The 21,564-nt window shown below is 43.3% G+C and overlaps 1 protein-coding gene across 2 annotated transcripts in view; it reads right to left on the reverse strand.

Annotated features, from left to right (window-relative positions):
• Disp1 (dispatched RND transporter family member 1) overlaps positions 1 to 8,039 on the reverse strand; it is a 150,108-nt gene extending 142,069 nt beyond the window's left edge. For both annotated transcript variants that reach the window (XM_028760329.1, XM_028760318.1), the window contains exon 1: positions 7,833 to 8,039. The gene's annotated coding sequence lies outside the window, so the exon portion shown is untranslated. The remainder of the gene's footprint in view (positions 1 to 7,832) is intronic.
• Positions 8,040 to 21,564: the final 13,525 nt, after the last annotated feature.

Consider the following 21,564-nt stretch of genomic DNA (forward strand, 5'->3'; position numbering starts at 1 on the left):
AGGGGAGAGGAGGGGAGAGGAGGGGAGAGGAGGGGAGAGGAGGGGAGGAATTCAGACATTGGAGTCATTTAGTCCTGTACTTCCAGTTTTGCTTACATTACTCCTAACCACAGACATCTATCTTCTTTGGGGGTTCTACCTTTATAAAAAGGATAAAACTCAGGTTTATATTAATATGCAAGCACACACTATACCGAGGTGCATGAATATCTTTTCCTGACTTTTCATTTACAACACTGCAGTGTGTTGTAAAAAGATGATTTTCTGTTTCAAACTCACAATTCATTTACTGCCACGAGCAGTGCACAGAACTCAGTTACACGAATGTTTCCTTGACTCTCTGCACACTTGTGAATCGGGATTGAGACGTTCCTAAACAAAAGTATCTTACATCAGGCCTATCACCTGTTCCAGAAACCAATGCTTAAATATTTAGACTTCGGGCTGAGACAGGCTTCAGCAATTAAGAACACTCCTTCTGAAGGACCCAGGTTCTGTGTCCAGCACTCACATGGCAGTTCACAAGCATCTGCAGTTCCAGTTCCAGCTGATCTGATGTTCCCTTCAAGCCTTCATGCGTACCAGTGAAAGCTACACACATGATACACATACATACAAGCAGGCAAACACAAACATACAGATAAGAAATAAATCTTAAATTGTTTAGGTTTTCAAGTTAAGTTCAATGTGTCATAAATGACCCTTCCATGGCTAGATTAATGCTGCATATAAGAATCAGTTACTAGCCTGTGCTAACCAACTAAGTCCTCTCCCCGATACATTTATATTAATGATGTGCAACACACTTCAGCTAATTAAAATTTGTCAAAACTAAGAACAAAGATGCAAACTCAAAATACGAGACAAGAAAATAGTATATTGTGAGAAAATTATTTTATTTTAAATTATTCTATCTGCCTGTCTCTGTCTCTCTGTCTCTCTCTGTCTCTCTCTGTCTGTCTCTCTCTCTCTCTCTCTCTCTCTCTCTCTCTCTCTCTCTCTCTCTCTCTGTGTGTGTGTGAAAGAGAAAGGGGGGAAAGACCCCCACCTGCACAGAGCTCAGAGAAGACAGCCATATGGAGTCGTTTCTTTCCTTCCATCTGGATGTGAGTTCAAAGGACTGAGTTCGGGTGATGCGTATGAATCCACCACCTTTACCCACTAAGCCGTCTCACAGACCTCTGAAGATTACTTTACTTTATAAAGCTAAAAATGGTACTCTAAACCTTAAAAGAGTCTAGCAAAAGCACTGTAGGTCAAGTATGTCCCAGTAATGGTGTGCAGAAGTTGACTGGGAAGACACAATGAGAAAGCTTTAAAACTCAACAATACACATACAGACCACCCTTTTTCTGTTCTCATGGCCAACTTTAAGTCAATTTTTTTCTCTTCCTCAAAGGATGCTCTAAAACTCTACCATCTACATGTATATTTAAAACAATTTAATATATATATATATATATATATATATATATATATATACACACACACACAATAAACTGCCACCCCACAAAGTACAGTATCTCCAGAAAACTACCCTGACCAAGTAGAAATCACAGGCAGTCAACCATACAACAGGTCCTCTCAGCCTGAGGGATGCTCAGAAACCAAGGTGAATGTGTATTACAATAGAAATGGAAAGTCCTGCCCGCATGCACAGAGTCTAATCAGAAATGGCATGGGGGATTTTATAGGAAAGTCTTAAGTAAGGTTGTATTATGCATACAACAGAAGGCATCCGCTCAATGAATAGCAGAGTTGTAAGTAACTAAATCCTGGACTTCAGGTTGCCTGGATTCAAATCCCAGTTCCAATAATTACTGTGTAGACTGGGTAAGCTAGTCACCCTCCATAAACCTCAGTTTCCGTGTCTGTAAAGCTGGGGTAACGGCTCTTATTGGTATTGTGGTGACAACTGAATGAGCCATGACGGATGAAAACCCAGTGATTAGCACACACTACATAGTTGACAACTCTTCTAATTAAGACTAAAATCTATTATAAAACAGATAAGAAAATCCACAACACCTAAATATAATGGTTAATAAATTATATTGCAGTTGCTTACTTCCTAACGCCCGTCCCTCACACAGTCAACAGACGTAGAATCCTGGAAGCGAGAAAGTGAGTGACTGTTTAAAAGGTTACTATTCAGGAGGCCAGAGCTCAACTCACTCACCATCAGCCTATCGTACTAAGGGGCACATTTCTCATTATGCCATTGCTAAATCTATCCGAAGAGGAAAACATCTGAGTAAATCAACCATGGGACAGTCAAAGGAAACCAAAGAGAGCCAACTATTTGGTAAGTACAGTGCTTCAATCCGTTCCTCAAACTCCTTACTTGCATGGGGAAGAGGGAAGGACGGGGTGGCAAGACATTAGACATGAGCAATTCAAAATGCCTTAGTTCCTCAAGCTTTCACAGACAAAAATCAGTATTCACTGCAAGTAATCCTAAATGTTACATTTGGCCTTTAAAGGTTGTTTTTAAAGATTTGTTTCTTATTATGAGTATTTGTGTGACTGTGTGCAAGGAATCCAGAAGAGGGCACTGGATCTCCTGGAGCTGGAGTGACAGGCAGGTGTGAGCTACCATGTGGGTGCTAGGAACTGAACCTGGGTCCTCTGAGAGGCATAGTACACACATTCTTAACCCTCAGCCATCTCTCTACCCCTTTAAATTAATTGTTAATTTAACCAATTAGGACAAGGGCTATAGCCCAGAGGCAGGGTATGATTCTAATACATGTGAAGCCCTGGCCTCAATTCTCACATTAAAAAGTAAAAAAAAAAAAAAATTGTATATGTTTATGGCATTTTTGTATATGCTCACTACAGACAGGCTAAATCAATGCACTTGACTCTGAAGCATAAGAAAACCTAAGCAGCATATGGAAATGAAACCCCTCTGTCTAAAACCCAAGACTTGACGATGCAAAGACTCTTAATGTCTGAATTCTCAGTCCCTCCACATCCTTCTACCCATGCCTGGGGGGGACCTACCTGAGAACAAACTGTCACTGTCGGGAGCAGCCATCAGTATCACCACCGTACGGGCTTCTAGGACAAGAATCTAATAACTACTTGCCTCATAGCCACTAATTCACTCTCATTGCAAAGCGGCCTATTTATCTAGGTTTAAAAGGAATAGAGTTGTCTAAAATGATTTTTTCGACAGATGAAAATGAATTCATTATTATCCTTTTCAGCCAGCAATAACTTGTGGTTGTAGAGCAAAGGAAAAGAAGAGCTCGGTAATTTTAATCAGAGTTTGGATTCCAGCCCTGCCCTGCAGCACACTCTAAGATGCTTCCAATGAAAATGAATTTTTATGTGAGTAGGCCCCGTGTTAACTGCCACCTCACTTTTCATACACAGCAAACATGTCTAAAGTATATACTTCTTTCAACTATATTAATTAAAGTATCATCCAAAAGAAAAAAACATAGTAGAAAAACCGATCAATTATCAGCCAGCAGCATCTAACAAAAAATTTAAAGTGAAACCCATGGAATAAAACAGGGAACTAAAACACCACTAGCTATGCACAGACTAAATACAAATCTCTCAATCTCTCTCTCTCTCTCTCTCTCTCTCTCTCTCTCTCTCTCTCTCTCTCCCTCCCTCCCTCCCTCCCTCCCTCCCTCCCCCCCCTCTCTCTCCACACACAACAAAAATGTAACGCCCCTTGAAAAACAGAAACAATGTATCCTCACTTCCAAGAGGACTTTCAAATCTGCTCCAGCATTTACTGTAACACAGGATTAGACAATGGACTTACCCTCTCCAGGAGTGAAATATGAATATCTACTGTCTTAGTTTGCTTTCTGGTGCTGTGATAAAGCACTGAACAAAAGCACCTTGGAGAATGAAAGATATTTTTACTGACTTACAATCTCAATCACAGCCCATCACTGAGGGAAGCCAAGACAAGAAATCAAACAGGCAGAAAGCTGGAAATGTTTCTCTTCACAGGTGATCAGTGAGTGGCCTTAGTGTTACTACACAATTCAGCTCAAAATAATGCCTAAAATCTGGCAACCTTCTAAAAGACCCATTTAGATTCTACAATGCCCCAGAGCCTCCTTAAAAACCTGTGGGAGAGGGTTTCCAAATTCCTGCCCCATGGGGCTTATAGAGTTTCTGGGTTTCTTTAGCACCTGTTTCTTTACTGCCAATTTCTTCCACAAAGAAAACTCTGAACTTCTCTTGGTCCTTGTGATCTCCATTTTTAAGGCCTCTTGGAATATCCCATGAGTGGTGGAATAATTAGCTTATACTTTCCAAACTTCTTCAAGCTGCATGGGTAGCACACAGCACTATGTGCCCTGAATGAACACATCAACAACTGGAGAATCAACTGCTGAATTCCCAGCCTAAACCTGTCACTTCCTAAAACTGGACCAATCAGTGCCCTCCTTGTCTGCTCTCCTGCCTATTCCCCTGAGACAGGGTCTCTCCTTGAACTTGGCCTAGACTCTCTTGGCTAGGATGGAAGCCAGCAAGCCCTAGGAATCCTCTGTCCCACCTGGAGCTGGGGTTACATGGGTGCTGGGATCAGAACTCTGGTCCTTGGAGTTACACAGCAAGTGCTGTTAATCATTGAGCCATTTCTCCAGCTCCCCTAAAATAAATCTTCAGATAATAATAACTGGACAGGCACTCATTCACCTTTTTCTGAGAACCCTAACTGATACACTACAACAGTGAAAGTCAAACAGGTATTTCCTATTTTAAAAAAACAGGTACTTCTTAAAGTCAGTTGATAAACGTCTCCAGCTTTCTAACTGTCCAATGATGACAACATGTTAAAGAAACGCTCAGATTGCTATTGCTAAGTTAGTACTTTCAATGCAATACCAACACATTAGCAATGCTATGATCTCACTATGGTCATTAATGATTAATCACTGGCATCAACCCAAATCAGCCCTGACGCAACACAAGCTTTAAGATGCATTATAAGTGCAGAAAACCAAGAGTAAGAAAACAGATACAAAAATATATCACAACAAGCAAAAATAATAACCTTCCCAGCATCATGAGATAAAAAGATGTGTAAAGCTGGTCAGTTTAAAAATCAGTAGTACCATTCCAGGGAATAGGACCAATGCAGAGCTCCTCTACAAACTGAGGGCACTTTGGCTCACGGGACAACACAGGAATGGGATATGTCTCTTAAACTGTAGTAAAGCCTGGAACTCCCCATAACAATGAGCATTTGGTAATAATATAGAATGCTGTCCACTTTTCAAGAAGTAACTGCCTCACAATCTGCCACCTTCATCGGGCAAGTATGTAATAGACCATTACAAAGCAATTTTTTTAGAGATAGCAAATTATACACAAATTTCCCTATAAAAACGATAAGCTCTTTCTTAATGACAAATACTCTCAGCTGGCCTCCAGTTCTTCTCCTCTTGGTCTCAGTATAACGGACTGCACCCTTCTTAACGGGCCCACAGTCTTGTGTGGAGGCTCTGAATCCCCTTTGAGGCCTGAGTCATCATGGTCACTATGAAAGAAAAAGACTAGCTCAGTGAGTGAGAAAGGACAAAGCTGGGCATAAGAGAAGGATGGAGTCTGTGTCAGCCATGCTGTATGCTCTGTGGTATCTCCTAGGCCAAAAAGCTGTGATTCTCCCAGAGTATCCAATTCTCTGGACTGGATCAAGTGGCCAGGAATGGCTCTCTAACTAGGATAAGCAGGTAGCTGACAAAATAAATAAATAAATAAATAAATAAATAATAAATAGCCAGAAGGCATGGAACCAATGAACTCAATTGCTTGGTACATTACCAACTGGTGACTACTTAAAACATTTGAGTGCATGCATATGCAGGCTGTTTGAATGATCACTGTTTGGATTTGAATGCATGCATATGCAGGCTGTTTGAATGATTGTGGTTTGGGCAGTTCTTCCTCAACAGGCACACAACAAGCTGCCGAAATAAAAAGGTGTGAATCTATACACACAAATAACTAGCAACTCTCTGCAGCTAATCAAAAATCCTCACAATCATAGCTAACTATGAAACACCTCTAAATTATACAGGATGCAAAGAATTTATCTAAAGGGGAAAGCTAAGCAATTTATTCAACAACTTCAGCAAGGAATCATTCCAGTGATTTCCCAAGTCCAAGGTGAGCAAACTTCGGACATTAACTCTAAGATCTATGACTAGAAACCTACCTCAGAAGGCAAGCAGCTCTTTCATTTCAAGGATGAACATTTCCACAACCCATGAACTATAAAGACTCAAGTGTTCTCAAGTGCTCTCTCTTACAAAAGTTCAGGGAATGGGGGCTGGAGGGCTCACTGGTTTTAAATCAAGATTACATGCTAAAATAAAATCAAACATTATCAGATAAGCAACATGTCTACCTCAAGAAATGAAAATTAAGGGACCTGGAAAGATGGTTCAGCTGTTAAGAATACTGGCTGTTGGCCAGGCGGTGGTGGCACACGCCTTTAATCCCAGCACTTGGGAGGCAGAGGTAGGCAGATTTCTGAGTTCGAGGCCAGCCTGGTCTACAGAGTGAGTTCCAGGATAGCCAGTGCTACCCAGAGAAACCCTGTCTTGGAAAAAAAAAAAAAAAAAAAAAAAAAACCTGGCTGTTCTTCCAGAAGACTTCAGTTCGATTCCTAGCACTCACATGGCAGGCGGCAGGCAGCCCACCACTCTAGTTTCAGGCACTGTGATGCTCTTCTGGTCTCTGAGAACAACAGGCACACATGTAGTGCACAGACATACATGCAGACAAAACACCCATACACATAAAAATAATTTTAAAAAGAAATGAAATGAAGATATGCAAAGAGAAAGCAACCCAACAGTTAGCCCCATAACTTCAGATGACTGCTTTCAATGTCTTCATTAATATGTTAAAACACTAAGGTGCCATCCTCCATCAAGTACATCAGCTGTGCCACCCAACAAATCATTATTATAATAACCTGTCTCACTGCAGCACAAATCTCACGTAAGTTAGTGAGATACTGTGTTATCGATAAATATACAGTGCTTTATGGTTTGTTTGCTTCTTCGAGTAGTTCAGGTTAGACCACCGACTAAGATATAAGTTACCTGTACTGGCAAATACCGGGGGATAAAATTAAGATTGTAACTCTTGGGAAGAGAAACACTTGAAGCAATCACTCATTATACACCAGCCTCCATCAATGACAATACTCTGGCTTTGCCCAGTTTTGCTCAGTGAGTGACAAAAATTCAATCTATTTAACATCTAAAAATTGTGTCACCCCATTGAGAAGCAAACAGTAAGTCATAAAGTGCAAACATGAAGGTGCTAGCTTTGTCCAGACATTACTAGTTCACTCGGCGACAAAGGAAGTGGGACAACCTGAACTCCCGCAAGGTAGAGAAGAGTCCAAATTAAAAACTTCGGTGGGCTTGCTTGTCTGAATCAAAGACCTTAAGTCCTATTAGTCTGACAAAGAAAGGTAGCCTGAACTGGAGCTGAGTAAGAGTTCGAGTTTTCCCTATGAACGTGGGATGCTTTCCCCCGAACCCCCCAAGACCACCAGAGGAGGAGGGAAGTCTTAAAAGAAAGAAAGAAATGTATTGCAAAGAAAGCAATGCTGCGCATGCAAGTCGTGGCTGGTCATCTCGCAGATGAGTTAGGTCAAGACGTCCTTCTCATCTTCGACACCAGGGGAAAAAGAAGAGCTGCCTCTGGAGCCTCTCCCTGCAAGCCCCCCAAGGCTATCTCCGGCCACCTTCGGGACGCGGACACACCCCCGTGGAGGATGTCACCTCGGCCTCCTCAGCCCCTCGCAGCCACACACCGCCGCCAGCGGTCCTCACCCCGGGGTCCCGGCTCTCCCGCTGCGTCGACTCCCGCGTGCCTCCCCGGTCTTCCCGGACCGCGGGGACGCAGCGCGGAGAAGCATCCGCACCGACCACAGGCGTCCCGGACACTGAGGCTCCGAACTCTGCTCCAGCCGGAGCTCGCGGATCCTGGCCCGGAGCCGCGCTTCCGCCAGGCGCGGGCCGCGGTCGCTAGCGGGACCGGAAGTCCCGCCTCCGGCTATGGGCCCAGGCCGCCTGCTACTCAAAGACGCTGCAGCCCAGCTAGGGTGCAGAGACACTTGCATCTCCTCTCTCTCTCACTCATTCTAGTATGTCACTTAGCCAGTCTACAAATGCTGGGCCAGGTGTCCACTAGATGACTCAGACACCGACCTCTGAGCCCACACTCTGGTTGAAAGTTGAGCTAAACAAAGCAGTAGCTGGTCAAACACCATGAAGGACTAGGTTTTGTTTAATTAATTTTGATTATTTTCTCCATTACTCAAGAAACAAGAAAATGATGGAGAGAGAGCCACATCTTGACGGACTGTCTAGTTATCTTTAGCTCTTGGTTTCTGTTAAAACCTACTTTCATGTCAGGACTCTGAAGATAGAAGTATTGAAGTCAAGCCTGGGACCGTTGCTGTATCTCCTTATCCTTCTTCACAATGTAGCAACATTGAGTAATACTCTTTTTCTGCTTTTTACTATTAATTTGGGTCATTTAATTGTCTTACTGAGGCTAGGTGGCTGAATCTTGTATGTTGGAGTATAGGCTATAACCCTACAAGAAGGACGACAATCTGTAACATAGCGGTGCTGTGTAAATGGTATGGTGTGTAGAATTGAGCAAGAAGACTGCCTATGAATAACAACTTCAGTTGAGACTGAATTAAAGAACAAATAAGAGTTAAGGTAGGCAAGGACATGTGTAGACATAAGTGTCTTTGATGGTACACATGTGTCACAATCCATGTGTTACACAGATCATATGTTGAGGTCAGAGGACAAGTTTCAGAAGTTGGTTTCTACCTGCTCCATTGTCAACACAAGGTTTCTCTTGTTCTTTCTGCAGCTACTTCAGGCTAGCCTTTCCATGTGCCTCTGGCCAGTTCTATCTGTGCCTCTTGTCTTGCCACAGGAGTAGTAGGATACAGATGGAAGCCACGGCATCGCACTTTTAATGTGGGTTCCAGGGAGCAAACTCAGGTTGTCAAGCTTACATGGCAAGTGCTTTCACCTGCTGAGCCATCTCTAGTAGCCCAGGCTAACCACAAACCTGTTTTGTACCCAAGGCTCACTTTGAACTCCTGAACTTCCAACACCTACTTCTTTTTTTTATTGGATATTTTATTTACATTTCAGATGTTATCCCCTTACCCCATTCCCCCCTCCCCGCTGCCCAGGAACCCCCTATCCCATCACCCCTCCTCCAGCTTCTATGAGGATGTGCTCCCACCTACCCCCCCAACTCTCACCTCCCCACCCTCAAATTCACACATACACAGCATCCAGCCTTCATGGGACCAAGGATCTCCTCTTCCACCCATTCCAGACAGGGCCATCCTCCCCTACATATACAGCTGGAGCCATGGGTCCCTCCCTAAGTGCTCTCAGGCTGGTGGTTTAGACCCTGGGAACTCTGGTTAGTTGGTGCTCATGGGGTCACAAACCCTTTCAACTCCTTCAGTCTTCACTCTAACTCCTCCATTGGGAACTCCTTGATCAGTTCAATGGTTAGCTGTGAGCATCTGCCTCTGAACATGTCAGACTCTTGCAGACCTCTAAGGAGACAGCTATATCAGGCTCCTGTCAGAATGCACTTCCTGACTCCCACATCAGCATCTACCTTTGGTGACTGCACATGGAATGAATACCCAGGTGGAATGGTCTCCAGACAGCCCCTCCTTCAGTTTATGTCCCACACTTTGTCTCCATATTTGCTCCCTTGAGTATTTTGTTACTCCTTCTAAGAAGGACCAAAGCACCCCCACTTGGTCTTCCCTCTTCACGAGCTTCATGTGGTCTGCAAAACCTACTTCTTAAGGACTGGGATTATACACATGAACTATCATGCCCAGATAATTGAAATAATTAAGAACATGACTTTCAATACTCTGAATTTTTGTGATAAGCAATGTAATCTTGTCATGTATGTTAGTCATCTTCCAATCACTGAGACAAAAAAAAACTTTTGTGGAAAAAAAAAGATTTTTCTTGTCTCATCATTCCATTTGGCATGTGGCAAGGCAGTGTGTCATGACAGAGGGCAGGGCAGAGAAACCCTGTTCACCCCATGCCAGCTGGACAATAGAGAGAAGCACCAGAATCCCAACATCCCCCTTCATCCCCTAACTTCCTTGCAGTAATCCCACATCCCAAATGGTCCTCTGCTTCCTAATAGCACCACGTTGGGGACCAAACCTTTAACTTCCAATCTGTCTTTGGGAGATAATCCAAATCCGAAGCATAACACCATTGTAACCATTTAAGTGGGTACTCAGCAGCAACCATTGTAACCATTTAACCATTTAACCATTGTAACCATTTAAGTGGACATTCACCATGCTACCCACCAGCACTGGCCTTTGCTTTCTGTTGCTGTGAAAAGCACCATGATTAAGAGCAGCTCAGGGAGGAAAAAGTTTATTTCAGTTACAACTTAGGGTCCATTGTGAGGGAAGTCAGGGCAGGAACTCAAAGCAGAAACCCCGGGGGCAAAAACTGAAGCAGAGGCTATACAGAAACACTGCCTACTGGTGTGTTTCCCAGGTGGATACCTTCTCATTCCACCCTGGTCCGCTGTAGGCTGGCTCCTCCTCCACCCATCATTCGTCAAGAAAATGCTCCTCGGATTAGACTACAGACAATCTGATAGAGGAATTCCCACAGCTTAGGTTCCGTCTTTCCAGATGGCTCTAGTCTGTGTCTACCTGTGACAAAACCAACCAGTTCTGCTATCATGTATTATTAGGATTCATTCATGTTTCCAAAACGAAACTCCACGATCATTAAACAACTCCTCATCTTCTCCCACCTAAGAATTTTGGACAAATTATATAGGTTCGTAGATCCTATACAAACACTTTTAACGCCAATTTACACTCTTTTCTTCATGTGTGTGTGGTATTCAGGAGTATATTGTGTTCTCATGTGTGGTGAACACTCAGAAGTGGGCATACGTGTATGGGTGCAGGTAGGTACAAGCGTGTGTGCATGCGTGCGTGCATGCATGAGTACATATGTATGTACGTTGGCCAACGGTTGTATGGATGTCTTCCATAATGACCCTCCACTTCGTCTACTGAGGCTACTTCTTTTCCAATCTTGAAGCTTGCCAGTTCAGCTAGTGAGCTAACCACCTTGCTCCAATACCTTCTCTACTTCCAGGGTACGGAGGTCACCACACCCACCTAGCTTTTACAAGAGCTCCAGGAATCCAAACACTGGTCCTCCCTCATACTTTAGTAGCAAGTGCATCGTCTACTAAGCCATCTCCCCAGCCCTCACTCTCTGCTCCAAGCAAACATATTTATAACTAGAAATAAGATAACGCCCTTATCAACTCTGTTCTCCTGTGGAATTCAAATGAAGCAGGTGTGGTTTCCACGGAGACAATTACAAAACAATCAGATGTTTCTGTTTCTGACCTCTTGATGACTCAAACCAGTGGAAATTCTAAGAGTAAGAGAGAAACACAGCAGGAATCTTGTCATTATGCTCATTAGCTGAAGGTCTGGGTGGGTGCCTCTCTAAGGACAAGTTAGTCGTTTGAAACTGTAGTCATATTTGTCTTTCTTCAGTGACAATGGGAACTCCCACACCAGGGACTGCCGTACCACGATGGGCATTGCCACGTGAGTGACTGGCTTACAAACTTCACTTTGTTTTCCCTGCCCACTCTCCCAAAAGAAACCAAAGCTAAGCGGGAATATTCCTGGATGGGAGTGAGGGGGCTTTACCTACTCGATTCCAGTACAAACTAGCAAAACAAGCCAGTTTTTGGCAAAATTGCACTCTGTGATCTGATAATTAAAATAGACCCACAGCTCTAACTTAGAAAGCTCACAAGTAGGAGAAAATGAATGTTCCTGTCTGCATCTCAGGATGAGGAGAAATATATCTGTGTGGTAGAAACGTCCCTTTGTGGTAGAGCCATTCCCTCGAATGCAGGAATCCCAAGGCCAATTCTTTCCAGTAAAAAACAATGCCTCGCAGGCTCCTACATACTCAGGACATCACGGGACAAATTGTCACCTATAAGCTCAAACTTGAGAACAATGCAACTGCCAATAAATAAATAATCATTTAAAACCACATTGTTATCAATAAGTTTACTTGTGTGTTAGGCTGACACACAGGTGAACTCGGCCACATGTGTCCTGTGGGTTGGATACCCCTGAACACTTAAAGGGGAGACGCACCGTCCCTGCAGAAGTATGCTGATTTGTTAAGACGTCACTTCCTTTTTTTTTCAATCTTCTTTCAGAAAGTTAAAAGAAAATACAGTACAGCTAATTGTATTTTCCTTGAGGGGCATGACAGAGCCATAAAAGGGTCTTTATTTCCTTACCTCTTTTGTCCCTCCTTGCAGTCCTGTGGAATTTTGATAGTGGAGACATACAGCCTAGAGAATGTAAGAGGAACATATGTGGCATTTCTGAAAAATAGAGCATGGGACCCACTTTTACAAGCAAACACTGAGCGATTGCTAGCCTCACACGCATGTCCTTGTCAACATTCTACCCCAAGGAGCCCACTGACAACTTTTCTTGAGCTCACACTGCTCCCTGGTCTCTTCCCACTGGCTTTAGCCTCTCCTCCTACTCTCCCCCTCCTCTTCCTTCTCCCTATCTCCCAACCCTCTGTTTTAAGCAGAAGGAGGTTGGAATAATCAAAGTCTTGTATCCAGTTCTTTAATACACACCATGCTAACTACACTTCAGGTCCACATTAAACCTGATATCCATTCCCTGCTAAAGATGAGTCTTGGGTTCGGGCAGCTTCACACTGAGCCCAGCAGATACTTCTCCTTGGCCAGTTAGACTCTGACAACAGTAAGTACCGAAGGAGCCTGGAGGTGGAGAAGAGCCTAGCTGTTTTCCTTACAGCATCACCCCAGGCCTTTCATTTTAGAAAGAGTCATGAGGACAAGACCCAGCTTCCATCCCGCTACCAAAACTTGCCTCAGGCTTCCCAGTGTGTGTGCTATGGCTGTGCAGCCCCTCCCCAGAGGGGAGGCTCTGGTCCCACTTCTGCTAACACCACCTTCCCTTTGTTCCCGTGACCTAGCATACTTAGCTCTCTGTAAATGTTTGTTCAGGGGATAGTGAACAAACATCCTATCAACTCAAGGGCGTGGGAAATTGAGGCATATTCCTGGATGCCTGTTATCCAACCTCAGCTTTCCCAGTTTGAGAAGACTGCTATGGCTTGCTTTGCCGGGGTACCAAAATGCCAAGAATGAAAGTCAACAACCACCCAACCCCGTTTTCTCATCCGGAACCCAGAGAGGGTCTGAGCTGTAGGAAGAGGCCCCACAAGGGGACTCCATCGGACTAGCAAGCCCTTGCTTAGCTACTGTTATTTCTTGGACATTTTGAAACAAGAATCTGGAGTGTGAGTTCAAATGACTTACTAAACTCATTCAAGTGTAGCCCACCAGTCTCCCAAACTTGACAAAATATGGGCCATTTTCTAACTAACATTTTCTAACATTTTTCTGGCTTAGAGCCAGACACGAGGCAGCTTATGTTCCTCTGATGAGAAAACATGAAAGAGTGTCGCCTGGGAACATGTGTGCACCAAGAAAATCCCAGACCACAGTTATTGGCTGGACTATATTCCTGAAAGAAAATGTACTTGTAATTAAAAGGAAGATGGCTCAGTCGGTAAAATGCTTGCCCTGTAAGCAAGAGGACTTGTGTTTGAAATCAGGAACTCACATAAAAATATCCAGCATGGTAGTATGCATGTACATGTGTTTGTATGTATGTATATATGTATGTATGTACATGTGTAAGAAAAATTGTTCTTAGCCTAATGGGTGGTATAAAAGTTCACAAAAGAAATATCTCAACTGTATACATCTATTATCTAAAAGGGGTCAAAATACAAGAAAGATGATCTAAAAAATGCAAATGTAATCAATTCCTGTTATTAAAACAAAAGTCTAACAGAGGAAGAGTGACCAGTATTAAGTGAGGAAAAACAGATGCCACAAGAAGAAGGAGTCACCAGTTACGTTTAAAAGTATGACGGGCAACCAACAGTCAAAAAGAGCCAAGCTGGCCAGGTGTGCCGGTACGCATCCCTAACACTTGGGATGCAGAGACAGGCAGATCTCGGAGTTCTAGGCCAGCCAAAGCTGCTCAGTGAAACCCTATCTCAAAGCAAACAAAAGCTACGGAGCAGCTCTTAGAACTCAGAAGCTGCACTTCCTACTCCAGTGTTACCGTCCACCGAGGAGAACACACAGAGAAGAAACAGAGCTGCAAAACCAATCACAACTCCCCTCAACAAACAAGGAGCTGCCACAGCTTGAAAAAAATAACCCTTTCACTGAAGTAGCCACTCTCTCCCTCTCTCTCACTTGAATATTTCACAGGCTACTATAACAGCAGTCATTCTGTAGAAGGGGAGAATGGAAATAATGTCACTCATAGTTACCAAGTTTCCAAAACAGAGCAATGTTTCAAATGCTGAAATCAGTCATCATATGAAATGTAGATGTTTTTGAAAAAAAATTGTTTAGCCAAATCGACATGAAACATTTAACGTATTGGGTTATCAACCAACTCAGTCACTTTGCACTTTCCTTGATTATTCATGGACTGAAAAGAAAGAACATTCCTGCTTTTTAAAATGTAGTTTTTAATATTTTATTATTTTACATGTATTAGTGTTTACCTGAACATATCTCTGGACACCACGTGTGTATGAGTGTGTGTGTGCGTGCCCAAAATAGCCAGAAGGGTGCATTGGGTCCCCTAAAATTGAAGTCACAGACAGTTGTGAGCCACCATGTTGGTGCTGGAAATTAAACCCAGTTCCTTTAGAAGAGAAGCCAAATGATCTTTACCATCAAATCATCTGTCCATCTTCCTATTCTTTTTGCTTAAAGCCCAAAGGCAGATGATATTTTTGAGACAGGGTGTCATTGGGTAGCCCAGTTGACCTTGAGATCACAACAATCCCACATCAGCCTAGTGCTGGGATTATAAATATGAGTCACCACAACTGGCTCATATAACTTTAGTATGCCATTTAAACATGTCTATTCTATGTTGTTTGTTCATTTATCTCTGTGTGTGGTTCACATAAATACATATTGTGTGTGAAGAGCTGTGTGTGATGTACATATGTATATGTATGTGTGTACATGATACATATGTATGTATATGTGTATATGACACATCCATATGTGTATGCATGTATGTGTATATGATACATCCATATGTGTATGCATGTATGCATGTGTATATGATACATCCATATGTGTATGTGTATATGATAAATGTGCACATGTACAAATGGATACTCATGAGTGTCAGTGCAGGTTTATGCATGCCACAGGACATGTGGAGCTCAGAGAACAACTCTATAAGCTAAAAGAGAATCAATACCTTTACTTGGAAGTCACTATAATCTCCAACATTCCATCCCATGACATACTAAGTAAGGACACTTCTGTTCATCCAGTTACTTGAGGACAACTTTATCTTTAAAACGTGATCACTGAACTTTTGACATATAGTTACCGTTAGTGCTATGGGGCAGGAATTCTGCAGGAGGCCTGGTCCTTGGTCAAACTTCAGAAACATCATTGTCAGGCTTCTCACATCCCTCCCTTTTCTTAGCCCTGGTGACAGTTAAGTAACAACCATGGGATTAGCTAAACATCTCCTTAGTACAGGTTTCCAAGAGTCATTTGTATTCCTGTGGAAAATGTTCTATGAATAAAAAAAAACATTAAAGAAATAACTTGCAGAGGGTTGGAGAGATGGCTGAGTGGTTATGAGCAGATACTGCTCCTCTGGAGGACCCAATTTCTATTTCCAACACCCACATCCAGCAGCTCACAACTGCCTGGAACTCAAGCCTCTATGGGCATCTGCACCTATAAGTACCTACCCAAGCACATGTGTGTATACACACGCACGCACGCACGCACGCACGCACGCACGCACGTACTCATAATTAAAAATAGCAAAGTTTCAAGAAATACTGAAACTGTTATAGTGGGCTGAGGCACTAGAACATGAGGGTCTTGGTTTGCCAGCCAGCGCTGAGGTCCCAGGCCTTTGCACCACCCTACCTCCTCAGAGCTGCTCTGTCCCTGTCTTCATCCTCTCCTCCCTCTGTCCTCTCCTCCTTTCCTATCCTCTCTGTATCCTTGGAGCTGATCCAACCTAACAAGTGTCACGGTATCCTTTAGACATTGAAGGGGGGGGGACCTCACTTTGGAACACAATGCCATCTGGCCAAATGGTAAATAAACTTGAAAATGATCTAGTGCAGGGAGCATGTGAGTGTGAATAGTTTGACACAAGCACAGCAATGTTCGGGCACTCCAGGGCCTGGGGCCCATCTGAATGGCAGAGTCTTCCCCGGGAGGATCAGAGGGCAGACAAAGGTTTCCATGGGTCAGAGTGTGTGCTAAAAACATACATCGTTTTCTCCCACTGGGCATTTAGTCTTCAGACTCCCCTACAGAGACTGCTCCTGAGAGACTAGCTGAGTCTGCCTCTATATTAAGCCAGAGATAATAACCCTGCCTCCTGTTTATCTGTATGTCATAACCCATGTCCCCATTCAACTGTATGCAATATCCCTGCCTGTCTGTTCAACTATAATAAACATGTTGTATTTCCAGTATACTGAAGCTTCTCCATCTAAGAGTCTTGACCAGCCAGTTCTAGCTTGTCTGTACTGCCTGTGTGTCTGTTTGTCCTTTCTTCATTCTCTCACTGCTCCAATAAGGTCAGTCTACCTTAATGGTGAACCCTCATCCTGTCTTGAGCTAGAGACTGAGCACATAGGTTCAGCCTCCACCCCTCACCTCCCACTCTCTCCCCTTCCCCTCCCCCACTTGCTTTTCCTCTCAAGCGCCTGTGTGTCTGTTGAAATATTAGCCCTCTTCAGTCCATGCCAAGCAGTTTCACCTTCAAAGGCCTTCGATGAGAGTCTCAACCTGGATGAATTGTGTGAGGCTGCCTCAAAGGAAAAAAATCAATTCTGGCAAATTGAGCTCAGAGTATTTGCAGTCACTACATCCTATCTTCCAGAGATGGATAGCCGGCTCTGCCCCTGGACAGCCATTTCCTGGTTTAATGCTACAGAACCATGGCCCCTGCCCAGCCCTCCAGCCACCCTTTCAGCCCTGGGGGAAATACTGTGGGCTTTTCTCTTGAGCTGCCGTTCGTTGTTTGTTTTCTGTGTTTCACTCACAGACCAGGATTCTTAACCCTTCTTCTGGCAAAACAATCTTGTATGCCACATCTAAATACGGGATGGTGCACACCACTGTACCACAGTGCCAGTTCCATACACCTCTGTACACTGGTGCACTCATGGTTCTAGGATCTGGTTTGTTAACCCTTGTCTTAGGAAACTGCATGAACAAATCCAATCAGTTAATGACAAGACACATTCTATGTTACACAGCCTTTCAAGTGCAGGGTTCAACCCAGCTCAGCTCATTGGTGATTTATGGGACTATTCTTCAGAAATCCACACTATCCAAGACTTTTATCTAGTTCACTTTCTATTATTATGAGAAAACACTGACCAAAACCAATGTGGGGAAGAAATGGTTTATTTTGCTGATGTTACAAGGCCCTTAACAAGGGCAGCCAAGGCAGGAACTCAAGACAGAAATGTTGAGGCAGGAACTGAAGCAGAAACCTTGGAGGAGCACTGCTTCCTGGCTCCTTCCCAGGCTCATGCTCAGCACCCCTCCTCACATAGCCCAGGCCCATCTTCCTAAGCACGTGGGCTTAGCCCCTCCTATGTCAGTAAGCAATCGAGAAAATGTCCCTGTAATCATACTAACATGCCAACCCAACGGGGACGATTCTTTAATCGAGGGTCCCTCTTCCTAAGTGTGTCAAGCTAATGACTGGAGCTAACTATAACACCAACGTAAAATATCTGCTCCCCTTCCGCCCCCGGAACCTATGAAATCATAGATGCAGGCTTCACTGATTGTAAACTACAGGAATAAACTCCAACCTACAATTAATTTCTCACCTCCAGCATCATTTTTTTTGTCATTACTTAAACTGTAATTTGAATTCTTGTATGTTTAGAAACAGCTCATGAATTTCTATGATCCTGCATGGCCACATCATTTGGGGTTTTGTTTTTGTTTTTTGTTCTTGAGTAAGAGTCTTACTACGTAGCCCTGGCTGGCCTGAACTTACTATGAAAACCAAACTGATACCAAACTCACAGAGCTCTGGTAGCTCTCCTCCTTGGTACTGGGATTAAAGGTGTGTGCCACCACACCTCTCCTACGCCAGTTTTTAACATGATCACGATAAAAATCAAATAGTGTTTGTTAAGTGCCTATGGTGTTACCATTCGGTAGTATCATTATGTAACAACTCAGGCAGTTGAAGTATAATTGACTTACAATTATTCTCATGTAGAACAAATCTCGAGACATGAAGATTTGTCATTATAATTACTGAGAATTATAATTACTTTTGGATTATGATTGTTCATTAATTTGGCAATGACAGTTTAAGTATAATCTGGCTCGTATATGGAAACATCTTTAATATTTATATATAAAAAATATAAGGAATATAGCATCATAAAAGCGTTTTAAAGCCTTGTAACACCCATAGTAATGTCCTCTATCAGCCATTATTAAAGTTACTTTGAAACTAAAAATTCCTGAGTGGGTGGGAAGAAGAGGGAGAGTAATAGAAATACTTCAGTGTTTTACAAGGAGGAATCTGAGTTATTTGGCATTTCTGAGCATGCAGACATTCTTCCTGCAGAGCGTGGAGAAACCCAAACATCAACAGCATATTTGTGGGCTCAGCAAATAGCCAGGCCTAGTGCCATGGACAGGACTCCAGAAGCAGATGAAAACACGGATTTTTTTACCCCTCACATCTATCTCTTCAGAGGAGCTCAGGCACCATGAATGAGCAGACTGTCTTGGGACAAGGGGTGAGGAACCAAGGACTGCTCAGACTTGAGTTGTCAGATTTGGCAATGTCTGTCTCTAGCCACCATGATTCCAAATCTGAAGCAGCCCCTAGATGCTCCAGAAAGCACCAGCTACGTCTGCTATCCCATTTCTCCCCCTCTTGCTGTCCCATTCCCAGAAAGAATCACTAGTCCCATGGGAAATTTACTGCTTGAGCCAGGAATGGCTTTCACTATTCCTTACTACCCACATTTGTTGCGCTATCTGGCTAAGTGGGGATGAATCCCCAGGATAAAGGAAGATAAGTAAGTCTGTGTTCTGGTTTCATTTCTGTTGCTTCGATGAACTACCCTGACAAAAAGCAACTTAGATGAGAAAATGTTTATTTGGCTTATAAGTCCAAGGTAGAATGGAGGCGTAGACTTTGCAAGCCTATTTTAATAAGGGCCATTAAACTCTTCAACCTCCCTTCTAGCCCACCTACCAAAGGTAGGGAAGAAAGATGATTAGGACAGGAGTGATGCAGACCTGTTTAGAAGTAGTTCTTTGGTGCGATTCCTAACATGAATCAGTAGCAGTAGTCCGGTCAGATCGGCAAACACCAAACATGAAACAGTAGCTGAGGCTGGATCCAGAAGACACCAGAGGCTCTGAATCACATGAGTCAGCAGAAGCAGCAAGAAGCAGCCCAAACACCACGAGAAATTCTTTGGCGAGTCTTTCTCTAGGAAATCACGACAAACAAAAATCAGTGAAGACCAGCAAAGCATTGCAAGGCAAACCAATCCCAGAGCCTCCTCGTGATCTCTTTGGGGTTGTATTGATATTCGTTCTCAACATCACACGCCCTCTCAGGCATCTGCCTCAGCATCCTCTCACATGTCTGCTTCAGCAAAACATCTTCTCATAAGATGGTTTACAAAAAAAAAAAAAAAATCATCACATGACACAACTGAGTCTCTGAGGAAACCAGAAATTTCCACTTCAGTAGAGTTCATCCAGTAGAAGTGAAGTCAAGGCAGGAACTTGAAGCAGCAGCTCACATCCACAGGCAAAAGCAGAAAGAAAATAAACACACAAATACACACATGCATTTTGTGGTCACCCCTTTCTCTACACTTACCCAGAACCCCCTGCCTAAGGAACGGGGTTATCTACAGTGGGCTGGGTCATCTCACATCAATTAACAATTAAGACAATTCCACACTGACAAGCCCACAGTCCAACCTGATCAAGACAGTACTTTGATTCTCTCTTCCCAGGTGGTTGTAAATTGTGTCAAGTTGATAATTAAAACTAACCATCTGTGGTGATATAGATACGTTTGGCCCATGGCAAGTGGTACTATTAGGAGGTGTGGCCTTGTTGGAGTAGGTGTGGTCTTGTTAGAGGAAGTGTGTTACACTGTGTAGGCTGGCTTTGAGGTCTTCTTTGTTCAGGCTCCACCCAGTGTGGAAGGAGAGTCTCCTGGCTGCCTTTGGATCAAGATGTAGAACTCTGGGCTCCTCCCAGCACCATGTATCTGCCTGGATGCTGCCATGCTTCCCACTGTGATGATAATAGACTAAACCTCCAAATCTGTAAACCAGCTCCAACTAAATGCTTTCCTTTCTAAGAGGTGCCTTGACATTGGAGTCTCTTTACAGCAATGGAAACCCTAACTAAGACACCATACCACTGTGTTTAATTTCACCACAGAGGAATGTCTTGTCCTACAGAGCTATCGGAGTTATGTGCATCACTGTCAAAACCATATCTGTTTGTTCACTCCTCTATTTATTCCCGTATAGCACTCATGTTCACTCCTAGTTCAATGCCAGGCACGCGCGCAATGTTCAATAAATATTTCTGAATGGATGAAATACAGGCTGAGGTGTGTTCCACGCTGGAGGCACGGCAGTGAAACATGGTTGTTGACATCAAAGGAGGAAAAAAGGAAACAAAGGGAAGAGCAATTAATTTCCTGTACTTGACTATGAATCAATGTGAAACACAATGGGTAATTCTGAAAATCAATTAGGGAGGGGAAAAAATATACATATACATGTGTCGTGATGCTTGAACAACGTTAAAGATGTGCTGTCAAATAGCAACACCTAGTGACCAGTCCCTAAACAACACAAGTTTTGAATGACTTTCTTATGATTTTCACACAAGCAAGAAGTCTGCAAACTGACCGATTCTCTGGCTCTAGCAACAATGATAAGTTACATGCGATGGCATTCAATGGTTTACAAAGCACTCACCTATGCTGTTTTCCACTTGGAAACTGACATAGATATTGTGAAAAATAAAATCAATAGGGTATAGAGAAGGCTGGAGTCTAGGCTGTTAGGCCTGGCAGTGGGGCAGCTAGACGGGCTCTTGTTTTCTAAACAAGTTCAGTTCCAACGACTGGCCACAGAACACTCAGGTCATCTGTGTCTGCCTCAGAAGCAGCAGGTTGTGAGAAGTGCCAGGAGACAGGTGATGATGCCTGTGGTTTTAGCACTGGGGAGTCAGAGGCAGGGGATCATGAGTTTAAGGCCTGCCTGGGCTAAAAGCAATACCTTGCCTAGAAACAATAAAAATAGAAGTTGTAAG

The sequence above is a fragment of the Grammomys surdaster genome, unplaced genomic scaffold (assembly GCF_004785775.1).
Source record: "Grammomys surdaster isolate TR1022 unplaced genomic scaffold, NIH_TR_1.0 130, whole genome shotgun sequence".
Taxonomy (NCBI): Eukaryota; Metazoa; Chordata; class Mammalia; order Rodentia; family Muridae; genus Grammomys; species Grammomys surdaster.